Below are 6850 nucleotides of genomic sequence, written 5' to 3'. Positions count from 1 at the left end.
GCATAGTAAAGAGTTTGTTGATTTAAATATGTTTGACTTTGAGTTGACTTATTTTGGTTAATAAATTCTTGTATTTTAAGAAATTGTGTGAATTCATTCCATATGTGTGCAGAGTTTATGCTGTTCAATAATGCCTGAGCTCGTCTCACACCTTTCTATTCTGTCCTAATACCATTGCCGTAATGGGGCTGGTATTCACAGGACAATCCTTAACAGACCGGAATATTATTTTGTAAAATATTAATATTAAAATATTAAATAATATTCTCAGATTCATATTTACAACAGGGCAGTACCAGTACACATTATATGCACCAAATCCTTGTTTGTGGTCAAATCAAGTCCTTGTGCTTATGTTTTAGTAAAATTATATCATGCATATAAGTGATAAAAACTCTATTTAACCATGAAAACCATCAAATCCTTCAGCTTCAAGCCATTTGTTTGCCTGGATTGAAAAGGGAAAAAGCCAAATTGCATGCCATTTAAAATACACTCACCGGCAACTTTATCGGGCACACCAGCCATTCAATGCACTTTAGGAATCTGGACATGGTGAAAATGACTTGCTGATGTTCAAACTGAGCATCAGGAGGAGGAAGAAAGGGGATTTCAGTTACTTTAAAGGTGACATAGTTGTTGGTGCAAGATGAGATAATCTGACTATTTCAGAAACTACTGATCTACTGGAATTTTCATACACAACAATTTTTTTTAGATTAAAGAGAAACATCAAGAAAGATGAACGGAAGCAGCAACTGTGTGAAGGAAAATGCCCTGATGATGTCAGATATCAGAGGATGAGCAGGGTTGTTTAGAGATAATCGAAAGGCAACAGTTGCTTAAATAACAACTACTTGCAAACAAAATAGGCAGAATACCAATACCTGAAAGCACAACGCATCGGCCCTTAAAGCTGACAGGGTAGAGCAGGAAAAGACCAGACCGGGACCCATTTCTGTCAACTAAGAACACGAAACAGGTCACAGTTCGCACAGGCTCACCAAAATTGAATAAAGGTTGACTAGTTGATCGTTGTCTGAGAATTTGGTGTTAACCACCCCAAAATATGGATGCAACAACTGTATGAAGTTATCATGGCAAAATTTATCTAAATCTCTCTAGAACTTTACCAACACCTTGTTGAATCTATGCTACCAAAACATAAGGCAGCTTTGAAGGCAAAATGCGTCAGACCCAGCACTAGCAAGGTTTTTAAGTTGGAATTTTAACACTAACATTCTGTTAAGTACTTTAGGTTTTTCAGGCCCTGCAATTGTCCATATGCGGAAGTGGTTTGCATTAGGTTGTAGCTTGATTAACGCTCAGGTCACTAAGAAAGATCTTTGCTTTAACTTGCTAAACAGAAAAAAAGCAGTTTGTAAGACGCTGAACAAATGATATTTGTTGCTGTTGATAGTTTGTCATAAATTATGACTAAAGTTGACAAAAATAATAACGAAAAAGTACAATAAACCCTCACCTGTGCTTATCTGTTTCTTTAGTTTCCCTTTGCATTTTTTATGAATACTTTTTCATTTGCTTTAAGACTTCTTTTTCTATTTGTTTTTTTTTTGTGTTCTAACTGCTGTTGGACTATGATTATGGATATATTTATCTCATTACAATCATTTTGTTTTCCAAATATATGAAGTACTTTGCTTTGTTTGCAATATTCCTTTCTTCACTTATCTACTCACAATATTCACTAAATAGGTACCAGAATTGTTTTTGTTTTTGCATTTCAACACACCTTAAGTATCACAATTCCCAGTTTTGTGTCTGATAAATAAATATCAGAATATGCTGAAATACATGGTTAAATCTGAGTTGTCTAGCAGCAAGAATTTATTTTTATTTATTTATTGACTGAGAACACGTTTATCTTACAATTGCAAATACATTTTCTCATTAGAATTGGTATAAATAGCAGAACAAACCATGAACTGTGGCTCTAACTGTACCTCAGCCTTCAGTTCATGAAAATTAAGTATATTTCATACAGAGCAAATGTAGTGAAACTGATAGAACGTGTGCAAATAATTTAGAAAGAAGAACTTGATTAAATCTAGCTCACTTTTCCTACATCCTAACTTTGTTGTTTTTTGGTGTTCCCATGCTTGCATTAGTATGCTAACATTAGCATTAGCATGTTCAATCAGGTCAGTTTAGCCACTTTAAAACATGACAGGTTTTGTTTGTGTGAAAAATTACAGTTCTAAAGATGGCTAGAAGTTGTGTAATTATCTTTGTTAATTAATTTTAAAGTAAGTTAATTAAAATTGGTTCGTTGTGTTTCTCTAGGCCTTTTCTCTTTGCTGGATATTTGTTTCTTGAAGAATCTTACTACTTTTACTGTGTTTAATAAGCAAAGCAATATACACTCATGACAATTGGATCTATGGAATCTCAGATCTCAACATGTAATTCGTAACTCTATGTACAAAAGTCATCACTATAAACATAGGTATTTATTTTACAGACTTTTATGTGATATATCAACACAAAGTAGTGCATACAAAAGGAACAAAGCACATGGCTTTCCAGTTTTTCTAAGTGAAAAGCCATAAAGTACGCTGGTGTTTTTGTATTAAGCTTCCTTTACATTAATGTCACTAAAAAAAATCAGCTGATTTGAATAAATAACTGAATCTGACTGCACTGTTCAATGGTTAGGATTAATTGGAATGTTTGTACCTGACTTTTGTGAAGTGCCTTGAGACGACATGTGTTGTGAATTGGCGCTATATAAATAAACTGAATCGAATTGAATTGCAAAAATTTGCCTTTAGAAGTCATACAGTATTTAGTATGTATAGTGCACATGTGTGTAATTCAGTCTCAGTACAAAACCAAATGTTTTTTGAAAGCCTCTGAAGCTTGTTAGAGATCATAAGTTAACAAACAGAATCATGAAGACCAAGGAACACACCAGACAGGTCAGTAATGAAGTTATGGACAAGTTTAATGCAGGGTTGGGTTTTAGTAATACCCCAAACCTTGTACATCCCATAGAGCGCTGTATGGCACAACTGCAAAAGCAGATGTCACCTTTCAAGGAGAGCATTAATAATGCATGGCAAGAAACCCAAAGGAAACTTGTTGCCATAAATGCTATTAGTCCAGGACTCCAAAATCTGACCTGTATGGAACAGTAGGAAGAAGAAATACATTGTTTAACCCTTTAGAAGCTCTGTTTGCTGTTTCCCAAAAGCCATATGGGGCGCAGAAACCATGTGGAGGAAGGTGCTGTGCAGATGAAACCAGAAATAAACATTTTTCGGCCTAAATGCAAAACTTTATATGTGGTGGAAAACTAACAGTGGACATTACTTTGTACATGCCATCAACATGGTGAAAGGTGGAGGTGGCAGCATCATTCTGTGGGGATGCTTCAACAGGAACGAGAAAGCTGGTGATTATCGCCCCTCGGGGGGCAACCCTAAAGATACAATTCAATTCAATTCAGTTTATTTATATAGCGCCAATTCATGTTGTCTCAAGGCACTTCACAAAAGTCAGGTACATACATTCCACAGCCAGAGCTACAATAGAATAATTTTTTCAAAGCATAAATGTATCAGATTGTCGACCAAAGTCCAATACAGAATCTGAAATCCCAAAGTGCAACAAAAATGCAGTTATGTCCACTTCACAATTATGCGCTGCATTGTGTTGGTCTATTACATAAATAATCCTAATAAAATACACTGAGGTTTGTGACCAGGGTTGGAAGTGAGCCGGTACGGTCCGGTACTGTGTACCACTAAAAGATTCTGCGCAGGGAGAAGGGAAGAGGGAGGAACGGCTGCCTGCTATGAAGCCGTCATCCAGAACCAGTTATGGCTGCACAAATTCACGAGCACACAAATAAGATCGGATCTACTACCAAAGGCCAGTCTAAAACATAAATATAGCTATTTTCCCCCTCATTCCAAATAGTTTCTGAACTGTTCTGCTATGATGGAGCCTCAATGCTCTTGCTTTGCTTCTCTCCCCTCGGAGCTCGAGGTTTTTGTAAACGGCCAGCCTTTAAAACGAGCACCGCTACGTTTAATATCTGTCTGCTCTCTGCTAAATACCCCAGTTAAAAGCAAAGAGAGATTAACTTGTTAAGGTTCATGTTATTTTGCTGAATTACAACACAGTACAACTCGAAAACACCGCTTATGACCAGAGATTTCACATACAATACACGAGAGTGCATGCGCGCTTACCCCAAATACAGAACTGTTGCCAAGGAGATTGGTGCGTTCGATTTAAGAGCCTGGGAAATTTTACACAGGTGGTGCACAGACATGCAAAAACGCCCCTTGCATTAGGACAGAACGACCATCTACAGACGTTTAAATAAAAACCGCGAAAACAACTGAACTTTAAAATTTTTAATTTAAATGAAATCAAAACTTGACCACAATGCAGAGAACAATAACTGCTTTGTTCAAAGAAAAGACGGAAACTGAAGATGAAAAGTTATGCATCAGAAAATGGTTCATCATTGTTCATCATTGTTTCATACATGTTTCAGACATGGCAGTTCTTTAACAATTGATATATATATGTTCTACATTGTCAAGTTATTATAATTTCTGCCTTATACAGACAGCTTACAGTAAAGCACAATATTGATACATTTTAATTAGTTTGAGCTTGGACTTGGACACACACATATTATATATATATATATATATATATATATATATATATATATATATATATATATATATATATATATATACAGGGGTTGGACAATGAAACTGAAACACCTGGTTTTAGACCACAATAATTTATTATTATGGTGTAGGGCCTCCTTTTGCGGTCAATACAGCTTCAATTTGTCTTGGGAATGACATAAACAAGTCCTACACAGTGGTCAGAGGGATTTTAAGCCATTCTTCTTGCAGGATAGTGACCAGGTCACTACGTGATACTGGTGGAGGAAAACGTTTCCTGACTCGCTCCTCGAAAACACCCCAAAGTGGCTCAATAATATTTAGATCTGGTGACTGTGCAAGCCATGGGAGATATTCAACTTCACTTTCGTGTTCATCAAACCAATCTTTCACCAGTCTTGCTGTGTGTATTGGTGCATTGTCATCCTGATACACGGCACCACCTTCAGGATACAATGTTTGAACCATTGGATGCACATGGTCCTCAAGAATGGTTCGGTAGTCCTTGGCAGTGACACGCCCATCTAGCACAGGTATTGGGCCATGGGAATGCCATGATATGGCAGCCCAAACCATCAGTGATCCACCCCCATACTTCACTCTGGGCATGCAACAGTCTTGGTGGTACGCTTCTTTGGGGATTCCCAGCCAGTAACTCTCCCGGATGTGGGGAAAAAAGAAAAAGGTAGACTCATCAGAGAACAATACATGTTTCACATTGTCCACAGCCCAAGATTTGCGCTCCTTGCATCATTGAAACCGACGTTCGGCATTGGCATGAGTGGCCAAAGGTTTGGCTATAGCAGCCCGGCCGTGTATATTGACCCTGTGGAGCTCCCGACGGACAGTTCTGGGGGAAACAGGAGAGTTGAGGTGCACATTTAATTCTGCCATGATTTGGGCAGCCGTGGTTTTATGTTTTTTGGATACAATCTGGGTTAGCACCCGAACATCCCTTTCAGACAGCTTCCTCTTGCGTCCACAGTTAATCCTGTTGAATGTGGTTCGTCCTTCTTGGTGGTATGCTGACATTACCCTGGATACCGTGGCTCTTGATACATCACAAAGACTTGCTGTCTTGGTCACAGATGCGCCAGCAAAACATGCACCAACAATTTGTCCTCTTTTGAACTCTGGTATGTCACCCATAATGTTGTGTGCATTGCAATATTTTGAGCAAAACTGTGCTCTTACCCTGCTAATTGAACCTTCACACTCTGCTCTTACTGGTGCAATGTGCAATCAATGAAGACTGGCTACCAGGCTGGTCCAATTTAGTCATGAAACCTCTCACACTAAATGACAGGTGTTTCAGTTTCATTGTCCAACCCCTGTATATATATATATATACCCCCAGTGCCTCCCCAGCCCCCCCTCTAGCTCCGCCCATTAGTACCTGCAAGAATTTAAAACTACTTTCACCCCTGTTCGTGACTGTGACAAAATGCAAAAACGTTCAAAGTGTATCAATACCTTTTCAAGGAATGTAGATTAACGTGTAACTGCATGCCATTGGTTGTTTAGTTGACATGTTTCCTTACCAAACATCCATAAATCTATTGGTTTCTTGCATGGGGGGTGGAGGGTATGCTTGGACATACACTAATCAAATAATATGTAAATTTTCTGTCCACTGTCATCAGATATTTAAAGCTCAGTTTCACAAAATAAAATGAAGCATGGATGTAAAACTGTGGAGGTTGTGCAAACATGTTCTATGGAAAAACCTGGTCCCACTCAGCTTAGTGGCTGTGAGCCCAGTTTACCCATGCCCACAAAAAAGTTGGTTCCTCACTTGATTTGCTGTCTGCTTTTTTACAAAACAAAGACTTTGTTTGTGTGAGTGTGTGCAAGAAAGCTTTTTCCTCTTATTTAAATCACTGTTGCATTTCTTTTAGCTCCCCTTTTTTTTAACCAATTCATACTGCATGGTTCTCACATGTTTCTATATATATATGTGTGTCCTTGTGTGATCCCGCTCTCACAGAGTTTTCCACTGTTGCTCTACCCGCCCCTCAGCCACACCCACTGTTGCCATGACAACGGGATTTACCACAGACCAGTAACGATTTATGCAGATACATGTGTGACTGCAATGGAAATGGCGTGGTTTCCATGGAAACGGAAGCACACAGAACCATACAATGTGTAACTGCATATTGCAGAGTGCGTAGCTA

The sequence above is a fragment of the Girardinichthys multiradiatus genome, chromosome 1 (genome assembly GCF_021462225.1).
Source record: "Girardinichthys multiradiatus isolate DD_20200921_A chromosome 1, DD_fGirMul_XY1, whole genome shotgun sequence".
NCBI lineage: Eukaryota > Metazoa > Chordata > Actinopteri > Cyprinodontiformes > Goodeidae > Girardinichthys > Girardinichthys multiradiatus.
Note: the sequence above shows the minus strand (reverse complement) of the source record.